Here is a 16,145-nt window from a genome sequence, read left to right as displayed (position 1 = left end):
ATTTGAACAAACTGTGCATGGAGATGAATTAAAAAGATGTTCAAATCATTATTATATTTTCCAGAGTTGTTCAAAGGTCAAACACATCCTAAACCTTAATGATAATGAAAACACACACACACAACCAATAGTGTATTTCCCCTGGCGATCCAGCAGGAAGAAAAAGAGACAGAAATAAAGGCATGTTCCATATATAGATGCTCAAGGATTTTATTTGGTCCACACTTTTAACTGAACCAATCTGATTTGTAGCTTCAGGACTGATATGTGGATTCAAATGTAGATATCCTTAAGTTTTTCACACTTCTCTAAATTCTGCAATATAGTTCTGGGCTCAAACAGCATTCCACAGTCCATTTATACATCTCCCTGCTCTCCTAGCTGACTTGACACTAGGAATGCATGAGCATCCATATGTTGACTAGGGATGGATGATAAATTCAGTTCAGCTTTCACAGGCCATTTAATCTGAACTTCCCCAAATAATACATGAACCAGAGATTCATAAAAGTTCTCTGAATTTCCAGTGCAGTTCTCCAGCCATTTGGACAAATATGTGATAATAGTGGAAAGTGCTTGCAAAATGTGCATATGAGGCAAAATTCCATACTAAATTGGGAGTGAATTGGGAGAAAAATGCACACTAAAATGCTGGTGATTCTTTTTTTCTTTCTTTTTTTTTTGGTTAGGACATTTTAAAAAAAGAATCATCAGCTGATGCAAAAATGCGGCAACTAGAAAAACGAGAAACTAAACTGGGCAGATTCATAGATCTATTGTGTTCATCTTAAAAAGAGTTGAGCTTTTGTGAGTGTTCTCATTTAGCATTTATAAAAGGGGCAAAAGCCCCACCCAGTGTTGCTTCCCCTTTCCCTAAGCCTAAGAACAGGGGTAGGCAACCTAAGGCCCGCGGGCCGGATGCGGACCACTCGCCTTCTCAATCCGGCCCATGGATGGTCCGGGAATCAGCATGTTTTTACTTGAGCAGAATGTGTGCTTTTATTTAAAATGCATCTCTGAAATATTTATGGGGCATAGGAATTCATTTATCCCCCCCCCAAAAAAAATATAATCCAGCCCACCACATGGTCTGAGGGACGGTGGACCAGCCCACGGCTGAAAAAGGTTGCTGACACCTGCCTAAGAATGTATCCTTAGAGAAGGGGAAGGTGGCTATGAAGACTTCTAGGGTTTCTGTTTTGTATGGCGTGAACACAGCCCTACCTCTGTAATTTCCCTCCAGGAGAAGGCAAGTTCTTGAATTTGGGGGTGGGGTGGGGAGGAAGGGGAAGGAGTAGTAGAGGTAGCTGAAAAGATTAAGGAAAACACACAGCCTTGTCCACCTATTCATGGTGGGGCGCTCCCTTTGCAAGTTTTCCTGCTCAAACGCTCATGATATCTCTAGTCTTCCTATCCTCCCTTACTATTTTCCCTAGAAAAAGGTAAATGATTACCACATCACTTTCTTGAAGAGTCAGGCCCACCGAAGAATGTCTCCCTCTTTCACAAAACTATGACAAAATCTCACTAGTAATAATACTGACTTTAAAAAAGAAAGGAAGAAACTATGGACAGTTGTGAACAATTCCACCAAGCTACATGTCAGAACTTGAATTTCTGACCAGAACTGAAACAGGGTGGAATTAACCAGATGTCAAAATTATGGAGCAATTTCTGAAAACCCTCTCTGGCAGATGAAAAACTGCAATTCCCAAGTTGTCTTGCAGAGAGGCAATAACTATGATGGAACTATTAAAGTTAGTGGTTAACTGAAATAGTGGCACCCAGTTGTCAATTCTTGACATTTCTTAGCTCATTGGCAAAACCTCTAATATTTACAGTTAAAATATTTTGTATCATAACATTATGTGACTAATCACCTGTAGCTCTTGTTTTCTGTTCCCTATGAACACCTTATAATTTATTATTAGATCAAAATGGCCTGGACTCTTAAATAACTGACTATCCATTAAATAGCAGTTATGACCTAGTGTCCTGTCCAGATCAATAGAAATGTACATACCTGCTGTAAAGCAGCTTTTCTAACCTGGGAGGATAATTCACCATTTTGCAGTCTGAAAGAACTAACCAATTAAACAGTGGGTGAGGTCAAATTTTATTGATTGCAGATTCAATGAAATCTCTTGTGTTGCTTTTCTTTTCTTCCAACCCACCCCCCATAATTGGGCTATGCTTTCCTTAAAACACTTTTTTTATTATTTCTAGGGGACAGTACAAATACTGCAGTAGAATATGAGTGGTCTTGCAACAACATAATGATTCATTGGCATAAAGATCAATACAACTATAAAACCTTGGAGCCAGAAAAGAGGAGGGGAAAGGGAATGAACCTATTTATGGTTAAACTGCAATAGAATTTTTCAGATGCAACTCTTAGTAGGCATTTACTAAAGCTCATATGTCTACAGATCCATGAGAGAAGTGCCAGTTTTGCACACGGCAATGGTATACTTACACCTGGGTCAGCTTACACCTGCACATCCATACCAGCCATTGGATGCATGTGATAGTCAATGGGTCATCACAGATATGGCACAGTGAGAGCTTTAATATCAACTCGCTTCACCTCATATACTTTTTAGCGTAAGCAGCGCGCACAAACAGCATCATATAGCTGGTCAAGTGATGTGCATGTTTATGTAGACTACTCCTTTATCAATACTGAAAGCTGAGGAAGAGAACTTGTATGCATTCTCCTTGCAAATCATATTATATCCATTTTTTTAAATGCATGAGCCTGATATACACCAGGGTGTAGCTAATGTATTGAAGCTCTCTCAAACGAGACACTATGTGGGGAAATGAGTGCATAAAATTGGGTACAAGGACTGGTGTGGCAAGGCTACGTCAACAATTTGACATTGACACTGGGTACATAAATTAGAATATTTTCACAGTTTATTCCTGAATTATGATGACTTATTGCTGTACTGCACCGCTGGTGTACACAGATTTTTGTCATGGTGTTGAGCCAGATCAAACTGTTATTTCAGAACCTACTTTCACCTGGCAGCTGTCAGAAGGAAGGGAAAAGATGATCAGTTCACCAGCCTGAATGGAACCGACTGGTCCTGGACTTCTCCTTTACAGAACATGTCAGTCTGCATGCACACAGTCTCACACATGAGCTACTGTGAAAGTACTCTAAAACCACTCAGTAAAATCACACAAAAGCCACTGGCAATATATCTATCTCACTTCTCAAATTACACACTATGCTGTGTTATGGACCTCTCACTCTTGCTACAAATTCTATTTTTGTTTTGTATTTTTTTTCTTATTCAAATGCATGTTTAGGTTTTGCCAAATAATTTATTGCTAGTTTGCCTTTGTCTAACTCCACAACCAGCATTCTGGCTTTCTTTGGTTTTCCTTAAGAACACTAATATACAGTTTACTTGCCAGCACACTTCTGAGTACTAACAATTAGTTTCAGATGCCTGGCTCTTTACCTGCATGTACATGATTTGCTGTCAATTTTTTTTATCTGTCTGTCTCCAGAAAATAAGTAAGCATACACATGGAAATGCCAAGCTCTTGGAAAAAAGCCATATGGAAAAATTTAATAACTAGATGGCTCAATGAATAGATCTAAAGGCAGCAGTGTTTGAATTCTCCATTGCAATTGACTGAAAAGGCTCTGGTTTCAATTGAATGGGGAGGTAAGGAATGTATATAAATATTCCAACTGTTCAAAAGTGTGTTTTTTAACACAACAACAACAACAACAATTTGTCAGCCTAAAGACAAATTGGGGTTGTGTGCTATTGGTTGGAGGTTTTCAGTAGGAAAGGTAATTTGCTGTTATGTTTATTCCCAGCCCTGTCTCAAAGAGTGTCACGGACTGGCTGGATGATGAAGCTCCAGCCAGCAAACTCCCTAGGGAAGCCTCAGAAGAGAAAGGCTCAGGGTCAGGGGAATGGTAGCAGGACACTGAATACAGGCCAGAGGATGAAGATGGGGCAGGGAGCAGATTGGTTGGATGCTGAACAGGCAACAGGCTTGAGTGAGAGAGATGAAGAAGAGGAAGCTGAGGAGGAGGTGGGGGCTGAGGCTGCAACAGATTCACAGGAGTCTGCCAATCCTACTGTATTCAGTACCTCTCCCCCCTTGTCTCCAAGGGCTCGGAGAATTTTGCATGTAGCGGAACAAAGAGCACAGAGAGTGTAGCCCCCTCTCCCCTTCTCGAGAGAGTTTAAGACTGCTGGGAAAACAGACGGATGGGGAGGAGACTCAGGGGGAAGCGAGAAGCCCAGATCGTCAGTTGTGCCAGCTGCTTTACTGGGGCCTGTTATGCCATAGGTTTCTCTGTTTGTATTCTGTTTCCTTGAAGAAAGAATCCACCTTACTGCTCGTATCTGAGCCTCTGTGCTGACCTGCAGCTGAACCGGCCTTGACAGAGTTACCATGGTTGATGTTTTATTTTAACAGATACAATTGGGACACCCACACCCACAAAATACAAGATGTAAAATATATTGTACTAGAGTACCTTACATGCTTCATCCTTTACAGTTCCAATTTCCAACTTGTGGAGGAAGCAAACAAGGATTTTGTGTTTGTATGCTGTATGTTGGCCTCAGGTCTTACAACAAAGTACACAGGATCTCCTTTTAGCAGACCAGGATATCCAAATACTCATTTAGTTTCTCTCTCATCTCCCCACAGCCCCATTTTCAGTAGTCCCATTTGGGCTTCTGCTTCACAACAGAGGAGATTGTTTAGGTTCTAACCTCGTATCCCATCTGCAGTGAACACAAACTGCAGGGTAGATGATTGGCTGTCAAATTCCTATCTGTCTCCAGAAAGTAAGGAAGCATATAAATTGAAATACCAAGCTTCTGGCAAAATGTCACCTGGCTCAAATTTAATAGCTAGGTAGCTCAATGTGGTGAATAGGAAGGAGAAAACCTGGCAAGAAGGAAAATCTGCTTATTCAAATCCAGTGGCACATCTGACTGTCACAAAGGAAACGGAAACAAAATATTTATCTTGCTTAATAAATGTCAAGATTGCTTGCCATTTCTCTCATATTCTAACTCACAGATTGGCATGAGTATCTGAAATTTGTGCTAGGACTTGTGGTACGACAAGGTAAAAATTCATAAGGCTTTCAAGAGCCATATTGTCAGGAAGGCCGTGTTTAAGGTCTGGGTAAAATACAAAGATTTATTAGAAAATAAGACCCCAAGGTGGCTGTCACCTATGGAAGCCAAGGCCCCGAAAAGACTCAATATGGAGGCCAATTGGCCGAAATATTGGGAAATACTAGAGAAGGAAGGAGTTACTTGGAGATTGCAGAGTTTTGAGAAATTAAAGGAGAAAGTGCAAAATTGGTTACATTATGCTCAGATTAGAGAGGTCTTTAAACTAGACAAGAAAATAGGTTTCCAGGTGGAAAAATCGAAATTAGAAACTGAACTGTTAGAACCAAAAACTAAGGTACTTTCAAAAATGTATAACTTGTTGTTGAAATGGAACACGCAGGATGAAACTGTCAAATCAGCTATGATAAAATGGGCACAGGATATTGGGTACAACATTATGTTTGCTGACTGGGAAAAGTTATGGACCACCGGGATGAAGTTCACGGCATGTAATGCCTTGAAAGAAAATATTATGAAAATGATATACAGGTGGTACATGACCCCAGTCAAGCTGGCAAAAATATATCATTTGCCTGATAATAAATGTTGGAAATGTAAGGAAACTGAAGGAACATTCTTTCACCTCTGGTGGACGTGCCCAAGGATTAAGGCCTTCTGGGAAGTGATTTACAATGAGTTAAAAAAGGTATTTAAATATACCTTCCTTAAGAAACCAGAGGCCTTTCTTCTGGGCATCGTGGGCCAAGGGGTGTTAAAGAAAGATCAAACTTTCTTTATGTATGCAACAACAGCAGCAAGAATACTCATCGCAAAGTATTGGAAGACCCAAGATTTACCCACACTGGAAGAATGGCAGATGCAACTGATAGAATACATGGAGCTGGCGGAAATGACCGGCAGGATTCGAGACCTGGGAGAAGAGATGGTGGAAGAGGACTGGAAAAAATGTAAGGACTATCTACAAAAACACTATAAGTTGTATGAATGTTAGGAGAATGCACGATTGAATGAAATATGGCTGCAGTAATCTTATTGTAAGACATATGAAAATAAATGAAAAGGACGTAATTTGGAGTAACACTATTGGAAATTTATATAATAAGAATGGGAATAAGGTAACAAATTGCTGCATGTATTGATAAGATTGAGAACGCAGGGAAGGGAGATGTGAGGAAGTCTGAAGATTATGAAACTATGATTGGTGAACAACATTTACTTTAATCTGTATCTTTTGTTCTTTTCTATTCTTTCTTTTTTTTTATGTTAATTCTATTTTATATTCTTGTATGTTATATGGTGATGGTAATTTGTATGTTTGGTGTTTCCTAAAAAAAAATTTCAATAAATATCTTATAAAAAAAAAAAAAATGAAATTTGTGCTAGGTACTTCCTGCCCACCTACAGCTACTTTAAATCTCAGTATTCTGGATATATTTTAAAGCAATTAATTACAAAGATTTTATCTCAAAAAGCATGCCTAGAACTCACTAAAAATATAAAACCATGCAAAATAAAACTGTATATTTGGCTTCGAGCTACCAATTCACATTACCAAAACTAAAATCCCTTATTAGTAAATAAAAGAGCCACATCATTATGCAATTTTATGCTTATATTTATACACTTGCTACATATGCTCCCAATGCATGCTATACAGTGTGGTGTTCTCTCTCTCTCCCTCTCTCTCTCTCTCTCTCTCTCTCTCTCTCTCTCTGGAGATACAATATTCAGACTCAAATCAGTTGCATACCTAGCTCACCAATTCTGTTATCACCCCAACTGCTTGTCTGAATCTCTCCTTAGCGAAAGCCATCCTTTTTGGAATCAATCAGCATAGTGTACATCTAACATACTAGAATAGATCCGTAAGAGACTGCCTTGCAATATGTTGAGTTGTCAAGAAAGAGAGATACTGTATGGTAGGAACAGCTACCAGTGGGAGGAATTGCAGTAATTGAAGAAAAGGTCGTGTAATGAAAGGAATTCTGTTTCATTCAATTATTCACTATGGGCTATCACTATAATCATGTGCATATTAAGACACCACATTCTGTAGTTGCAAAAGCTGTTCCTCCTCCTTTGATACTATCATTAGTATCATCATTGCAGCGCCTACTGTGATGCATTATTTCTTCAATGGGGATTCAGCAAGAGCATCTTCCATGATATGCAATTATAGCTGTTAGGAGCATAGCTGTTCAAGAGCAATGCATTCTTAGCCAAGGTTGCCCTGATCTTTATGCCAATCCCAACCTCGCTGTGAGCCAGTCAGTTCATTTCCACCTATCCTGAGGCATTAAAGAATACAGTCCCAGTACTCATGTCTGAATAAGAATGAGGGCACACACATTTTCACCCTGTTCCTCTGCAGAGCTGCATTTATGCCTTTCTTTGATGTTCCAAGCCTCATAATGACTGGTAGAAAGTATTCAGACATACAATAGCAGAAACAGATAATTAATTAGCACTTTAAAGCAATTTGTTTCACAGTTATGAGAGTTTTCGTAAAGATGTATGAATGACGACTAGGCTGCAATATTTAATCACCATTATAAAGCAAGTAAAATTATAATTAACTGATCAGTAGGGCCCAGTTATAATCAGTGAGCTGACTGTTCTCTTCTTTCCTAGTACTGACTTTTGAGTAGACGTCTATAAGACTGAACCATAAGAGTAATATGAAGAACACACCTGGTGTTTTTTTTGGAAGCTATTTTTGTTCTGGCATGTTACTGTACTAGGAATGAAACCAAACCATCCTAAATACCTTCGCAGAAGCTTACGGAAAGCTTGGCCTATCACTCAATAAATATAAAAAAACCAAAGTGCTGCATCAACAAGCACAAAACTACCCCCCTGCAACACTACGAATCCAACTTGGTGTAACATTGGAAGATGTCAATCATTTTTCCAACTTAGGCAGTTATCCAGCAACAGCCTGAGCTCTGTGAGTGCAGCTTTCTCCCAACTGGAGTGTAGAGTGTTTGACGACCAGGATATTTGCATGGGAACCAAAATGCTTGTTTACAAAGCTATTGTACTACCAACTTTACTGTACACTTGTGAAACATGGACCACTTACGAAAGCCCTCTCCAACTCCTTGAAGTATTCCATCAATGGTGTCTCCCCAAAATTTTACATATCACTTGGGAAGGCAAGTGAATTAATGTTACTGTACTGGAAGAAACAAAGATCACCAGTGCCAAAGCATTGATTCTTTGGACTGGTCATGTTGTTCAGATGCCTGATTATCGTCTTCCAAAGCAACTACTCTATTCCCAACTTAAGAATGGTAAGTGTAATGCCATGGACAACAAAAGATGTTTAAAAATGCTCTCAAGGCAAATCTAAAAAAATGTAATATAAACACTGACAACTGGGAATTGCTGGCCTGTGAGCACTCCAGTTGGAGAATAGCCTCTACAAAAGGCATCATGAACTTTGAAGAAGCACGAACTCAGGACAAAAGGGAGAAACGAACTAAGAGGAAGGCATGTTTGGCAAATCCCACCTGGAAACATATGTCCCCACTGTGGAAGGATGTACGGATCCAGAATTAGCCTCCACAGTCACATTATCCATATTCAAGGAAGACAATCTTACTTGGCTATGAGTGATTGCCAAAAAGACTAGGAATGAAAAAAATAAAATTAAAAGATGCCATTTCCTTTTGCCAATGAGTGAAGGTCTTTTGCAGTAGTGGCTTCCCTACACTAGCTTTTGGGCAGGCGAGCTCCTGTTGCTTACCAGGAGAGGGGGAGAGTGGCGAGGTAGCAGGGAAGTTGGCATGGTGAAAATGCACACGCAGGTCTGCTGGAATGGCTCCACTGGTGCATTTGCCTCTCCCTCCTAATAAGCAACACCAGCCCATCTGCCTGGAAGCTAACATAGCAGCTACACTCCACCCGGTGTCAAGGAGCTGTCAGGTGAGCACAGGTAATCCACAGGGCAGTTCTTACTTGAGATACAAAATGCAATCAGTTTTTATTCACAGAAAGTAACATCACAGCAGAGTTTCTCTGGCTCACCTCATCTAACTGGAGACGTTGCTAAAACTGACCACTGGCTCCGCCTCTGGATCCCTCCCAAGCAAATGGAGACTGCGGTGAGGGGGTGGGCTCCTCCTCTGGGCTTGTCTGGCCTGTTGCTCAGAAATGTGCAGGATTCTCCTTGAGTGGGGTGTCAGTGGTGAGGAACACTAGCAGAACTGAAACTGTCTTGCTGCTGGGTAGTAAGGGCAACCTCTGACTCTTCTTTGTCTGAGTCTGCACTCACACTGAGACTCTCACCCTCCAGCCCTGGAAGGGCCTCCTGACCTCCCTTGATCGCTTAAACCGCTTGCTTCAAGCACCTCCCAGCTTGCCACTTCCCCAGACTGCTCCCCCCCCCCTGTGTCCCACCACCATGACCTGGGGTCTAAGTCTTTCCGGGGGGGGGGGTTCTTGGGCAGGTGACGCCCACCAATTTTCTTCATCTAGCCAATCCCTGACACCTGACAATCTCAGTGGATGGAATTTATATTGTAGAGGGTGGAAACACACTAAAGTTTAGTGCTCTGTAAACTGGCCTCAGAGGTAGTCCTGTTTATCACCTGTTCAATAAAGCAACCTTTCTGCTGTTCCCCTGCAGCCTGCTATGTTGCATGGCTATGAGGAAAGTGTGCAACCATGTGAATAGATGCACAAGGAACCCATTTACAAATATTACACACTTCAGTTTACCTCCGTCCCATTTGTAATAATAAAATAATACATCATTACTCTGCAACACCACTTTCATAATGGGGACACATCCACCTTGTCAACACAACTTAGGCACAAAGGTTCCTTGAGTCTTCTGTAAACATGTGAATTGCACAGACCGTATCATCAGAGTTTACTTTACACATGATAGCTAGATGTAGACCATTTTCTAGCTCATAATCCCCCCAGATCACTAAAGGGGGATTGCAGTAACAGAAACAGATTGCAATAGTGAAACAATCAGCAATGACCGCTCCCTGCTTAAAACGGGGGGTGCCCTTTGCATGGACGCGCGCAGCCCCTAGATCTGGAGCGGCTCCAACAGCATAGGCTTGGTTTGCCTTCCCTCAGGTGGGATACCTGGAGGTCTCCGCCTACCTCAGTCAGTTGTCCAATCCCACCTGGGGGAAGTGTTGCCAAGGAGACCAGGCCAGGTAGGGGAGGGATTACCTGCCCACACAATAGAGGGAGGATCTTACCTGGGAATCCTCACTTGGCTCCAGAGCTTCTCCCACCCTACCCACCCTCAGTTAATGTCTTATTTGCAGGTTAACTTTTCTTCACAGGTTTTGCAGGTTAATTTTTCTTCGCAGGTATGCGGGCGCTGCTACGTTAAGGTCGCTGTTAAAGGGCCGGAAAGGAATTTCCCTGCATTGGCAGGTTTCGCCTTTCCTGTAGCAAAACGTCACAACTTTGGCGGTATCAGGCCTTGGGCGGAATCCTTTAGTCCATCTTCCTCTTTGCGGCGGCGATACCAGGGTTCCCCGTTAAAGGGGTTTCTGAAGGGAGGCTTTGACCGTACGCCGAAAGGTCGTCATTGCTCTCCCCTGCGGCGGCAGCGTAATGGGGGCGGCTATCTCTGCTTGAACATATGTTCTCCAGAGCCGGCCCATCCCCCCCCCCACACACACTGGATAACCCTGATGCTCCCTAGGTCCCCGGCTGGGGACTGGGGAGGGAGAACGCCCAATGCCTGAGCCAAGGTCTACCCACATTTGAAATTTAATAAAGTTGTGGCCAATTTAATCCCATAGCACGTTGTCTTGAGTCGTTATTCCACATGACAGGGGGACCGCGCGGGATCTGGGGACTCCGCCTGTCCACGCAAATACAAGTGTGTGCCAAGTACAAGTACTATATAGAAGAGTATCAGATTAGCAGAGAGAAATGAAAATGTTTCCCTCAAGGCCCCTTTTTTCAGTTTCAGCCAGGCAGCAAAAACATGAGATTTGTTGAACCCCCTGGTGGGTTGAGATAGTCACAAATGTGATGAGTCACAAATGATGTAATCCTGAAATAGCCACTATCATGTGATGTCATAATACAGCTTTGGGTGAAGGATGGCAATTAATAGTAGTTGAGATAGTTGGTAAAGAGATGATGAAATGTGTGCGTGAGAGAGAGTGAGTGCATGAGAGAGAGTCATTCATTGCCATTATACCTGTTTTAATACTTTTTTATATATTAAGTTCCTATCATAATGGTTGTAAGCTTCAGATGATGTACTTGACCAACATCTAAAAATCGCAGTGCTTCCACTTCTTTGCTGAAGTACATTTCACATATCCATAGTACCTGAAACTTCTATTTTCACCAGATACTATTTATTGGAATACTTGACCTGCAAAGCTCAGGAGGTCTATAATTACGTTGTCTTCAGAGGACAGAGGAAAGAAAGCCTATTGGTTGCATAACCCACGCAAAAACACACACAGCTCCTCACATTAATCAGCAGTGCACTGAGAGTGGTACATAATTAATTGTAATTCTAATTAAAATTAAAATGCAACCTAATATAGGCAACATAATTAAATTGCTTACGAAAATTAAAAGTTTAATTTTAACATTAAAGAGTGACAATAGACCATGTTAATTTTCAACACGACCGTTTTCAGTGTGAGGGTAGCATAAGAACATTCATGTGGGCAAACTGCTGATTAAAGAAAAACTACTGTTTAAATTAATTGGAAAAGTTATAATCACTGCCCATGTTTTAATTCAGAATATGCTGCATGAAAGCAATGCCCTGAATGCGAGCAGTGCCACAATCGAGCATGCAATTAACTGCCTTGAAGTTCCATTTATTTTGCTGGTGTTTTAGCATGCGTAAATGTGAGCTGGATCATGCCTGTGTGTAAATTGCAACAGCTGAGCATATTCTAAAACAAAACCTGCAAGTATTTGAAACCAGAAACATGTGTTTAAGTAAAATGTCAACCCAGAGTCATATTCTGCTCAGATTTAATTGAATCCAACAGTTATTTCTTACTTCACTGATGCAAAGGATACTAGAATTATAACCTACACATCTACCTTTATGTTTATTCAAGCACAGAAATACGCTTGACGCATTTTACAGTATCAAATGGAGACAGAATCACGTGAGTTTCAGAGAGCAAATGATTTTGTTTGTTTTTAACCATAGAGAACGATAAAGACTAGAATGGAACACAGTCCGAACTGTTTGTAAAAATGTAAAGCTGTCATTGGCCATGATTCTCTCTTACATACTTCACATGGAATTAAAAATGGGAAACCAGTTCAGCTTTAGAGCAGAAGTAGAGCTTTAGAGCTAAAAACAATGCTTTGTGCTTCCAGTTTTGGTTAATTCCTGTATTTTTATACCAGCAGCTCCAAAACATTAAGAGCAAAATTGGGAGCTGGGAGGTTAATGTCACAGGTTCTCAAATCAATATTTTTTTGCATGTTTAATAATTCAATACAATAAAGGGGTAGGACTAATAACAATATTAATGAAAATTCTGCAATGGGACAATCGAAATTCTACATCAACAAAATCTGATTTTTTTTAATCTGTTGAAATGATGCAAATTGAGACAAAATGCTTAATTGTGGATAATTTCCCATGTCTGAGTCTTACATTTTTTTCCTGCAGTTTTTACACTATTCCAAAATTCACTCTGAGCTTTTTTTCTGTCTATCTTAGAAATGAGAAAGTCAGTCGTGTACATGGGGCACTAAAACCCTGCCCCAACCACAGGAAACTTTATTTAGTCATTTCTCTGAGATATCACTGAGCATTTTGCCTATGCGCTTTCAAGTGTATCAGCACAACCACAAAGACTAGAAACTAGGGATGGGTGGCTATTACCGTATTTTTTGCACCATAACACTCACTTTTTTCCTCCTAGAAAGTAAGGGGAAATGTCTGTGCGTGTTATGGAGTGAATGCCTACGGATGGCGAGGGGATCTGCTGCAGTCATGAGCAGAGGATCCATGGTTCCTCTTCCCTCCTCTGTGGCTCGCTTTGAAACAGCAAAGCAGGAGAAGAGCCGCTGAGTGGGGAGGAGACAGGGACAGGGAGCCTGCTTGCTTTAAAGGAGCAAAGCGGGAGAGGAGAGGAGCCTTCTCCTCTTATACCCCTCTTCTGCATTATTAGCAGCATCCTTCTCCACCCACCCCTCGCATGCGCCTTGTCCCTTGAGCGTTTTTCCTTCCCTCCCACCTAAAACGTGGTTACAAAGCACGGATCCACATGGATCCTCAGGATTTTTGCACTGGATCACCCCAAATTCACCATCAGATCACATAGCATGTCCATGGCTACAGCTTGCACCAAAAAAATCACGCACCCACTGTTGCCTGGGGCCACAGTGGTGCAAAAATGTGGTTACAAAGCATGGATCCACATGGATCCTCAGGATTTTTGCACTGGGCTACCCCAAACTCACCGTCAGATCACATGTTTGTGGCCACAGCATGAACCACAAAAATCATACACCTGCTGTTTCGTTATAATATTTTTTTTTCTTGTTTTCCTCCTCCAAAAACTATGTGCGTGTTATGGTCGGGTGCGTGTTATAGAGCGAAAAATACGGTAATCTGCTGCCTTGTAAGTCATTCTTTGCATGCACCCATAAAACCTTGATGGGTTGGCAAGAATGCTGGCAAATGCCCTTTGCCACTTCACAAACTTGATTTCCCAATCAATGTCACCTTTGATTTCAACAGGCATTCAGCAAAGTGTGGTGGGAATTGGATAGCATTGTTGGAGTACTCTCACTGTAAAATGGAGTTAACCACTTGACATTGCATGTGGGAGGACACATTTTTGAAATTATGCAAAAACACATTGGAACTAATGGCATGCTGATAATTTATCATTTGGATACATTCCCTTATATGTCAACCATATTAAGAAAATAGTGGCTCAATAGTGGCTCTCCCAGGACATTCTATACAAGATCTCAAAGTAGCTGTTTTGCTACAAAGGAATTTCAGAAATAGACTGGAAAGAGAAGCTGCTGAATTGCAGCTCATTACCAAACTTAAAACCATGGAGAGACCTGGTTTGAACAAAGACATTGGATTCTTATCTCATTATACATGACTAAGCCATTTCTCACCTTCTCACCCCTTGCCTTTTCCTGTAAGACCTATTGCAGTCGTTAAGAGTCGTCAACAGGCTCATCCCAGCTATCTGCCAATCACCCATTCCCACCACCCTTCTGAGTAATACCCCTCCCCACCTTCTCACTATATAGAAGGATCTGGCAACTTCTGTTTCAGTGTATCTGAAGAAGTGTGCATGCACACGAAAGCTCATACCAAGAACTAACTTAGTTGGTCTTTAAGGTGCTACTAGAAGGAATATTTTTTATTAAGAAAATAGTGGTTTCTGAATGTGCCCTTAGATCCCATCAGTTCTTAGAGGAATGTTTGGGGCTGCTACTGACCGATTCAAATAGTTGCATGTTAAAGTTGTATTTTATACTCCTTACTCTCCTGTGATGCATTGCAAATGCATTACAAATCAAAAATTTGAAAAGCAGGGAGTTTATTTGTATAGATTCCCCCACTTTGCAGCATGAAATAGTACATTCTACTCTGCCTCCTCAGGATTCTTCCGCTTTACCTTGCTGCATATCTGAACCACATTGACTCATACTATGGAGTAAATACATTATACATGTTATATATGTTCCATATTTATATAAAATAAATAAAATTCAACTTCACATTTAGCTCAAGTTGCTTTTTCTACAATCTGTTTCCTATGTCTTAACAATCCTCCTTTGGTGGTACTATGAATTTGGAAGGAAGCACAATCCATGTAGGAATATAGGGAGAGGGGCAACATTTAATTCTTTATGAGGAGCAGTTTCAGCATTGTATGGTTGGATGGTGCTATAATAAATCAAACTATTTGAGCAATCCATAAAAACACATGACAGTTACACTTTTTTCTGTGGGATAGAGAGGTCATCATTCATAATAGTGAAAACATCCAGAAATGTCCCTAAAAATAAAATAGAAACCCCCTTAGGTGTCTTTCCTGAACAACAATAAAAATATTGCTTGCTGTAAAATTTGTAAGAAGGCTCTATCCTGTCAGCTTGGGAGGAATGAAGATGAATTGCCGTCAGAGAGATACATTCAGAAGACCTGCAGTCAGGGCAAACTGGTGGAGCCTCCATGAAGCAGGCATTTTTCTTCTACCAACTAAACTTATGAAGTCTTGACACTGGCTCAGAAAGAAAATGAAATATGAAAAATTAGCAGTGGTTTCTCACTTGCATTACCCCCTGATAGCTCTGCTGTATTAGAAAAGCTTCTAACTGTGACATGTTCAAGAATGTAATCAGTGGCTTTCTTTCAGAGCTGGCACATAGATTCTGCATGTTCTCTCTTCTATCACATACATAACACCAGTGTTTTTTTCTGGGGTGACGCAGGGGTACACATAACCCTAAACATTTTGTGAATCTTTGTACATTTGTCCATTTACTGTATTTATTTTTCCCGATTTGAACTATAAAATGGTGATTTTCTTGAGTCAAAATGAGAGTACACCTAAACATTTCCTTTTAGAAAAAAGCACTGCATAACACAACATAACACAACTGGTTATTTTTACACAGGGTCATGCATGCTTTTATCAGATTTATCGCCATATATTTGAAATCTCCATGTCCTTACCTGAGCGATGGAGAGGTTCATTCCTGCTTTCAATTCATGTTTTGCCAAATTCTTCTTCTTTTTTTGTAAACCGCTAAAGAGGCTGATTCTGCCTTATGCCATGAGACATCTTTCTGTTATATAGCACTTATGACTATACGTAACCAAGCAGGGAAGGTACTTACAGTATTACCGTTTTGGCCTGAATATAAGTCTCACTTTTTTCCCAAATTCAGACCATGAAAAGTTAAAGTGTGATCTTTTTCTTTTACTTCTTTATTTTTTCTTTGTTCTTTTTTTCTTTTTTCTGATATCTTTCATTTCATTGCTTTATTGTGAATAGCATTTTATAG

The 16,145-nt window shown here is 40.7% G+C and overlaps 1 protein-coding gene across 9 annotated transcripts in view; it reads right to left on the bottom strand.

The window, feature by feature from the left end:
- The window catches only part of PCDH9 (protocadherin 9), a 759,938-nt gene that overhangs the window by 34,021 nt on the left and 709,772 nt on the right, over positions 1 to 16,145 (bottom strand). The gene's annotated exons all lie outside the window — the stretch shown is intronic.

Source organism: Podarcis pityusensis (assembly GCF_964106645.2).
Source record: "Podarcis pityusensis genome assembly, chromosome: 4".
In the NCBI taxonomy this organism is placed as follows: Eukaryota; Metazoa; Chordata; class Lepidosauria; order Squamata; family Lacertidae; genus Podarcis; species Podarcis pityusensis.
Note: the sequence above shows the minus strand (reverse complement) of the source record. Positions and strands in the feature narration are given on the sequence as shown.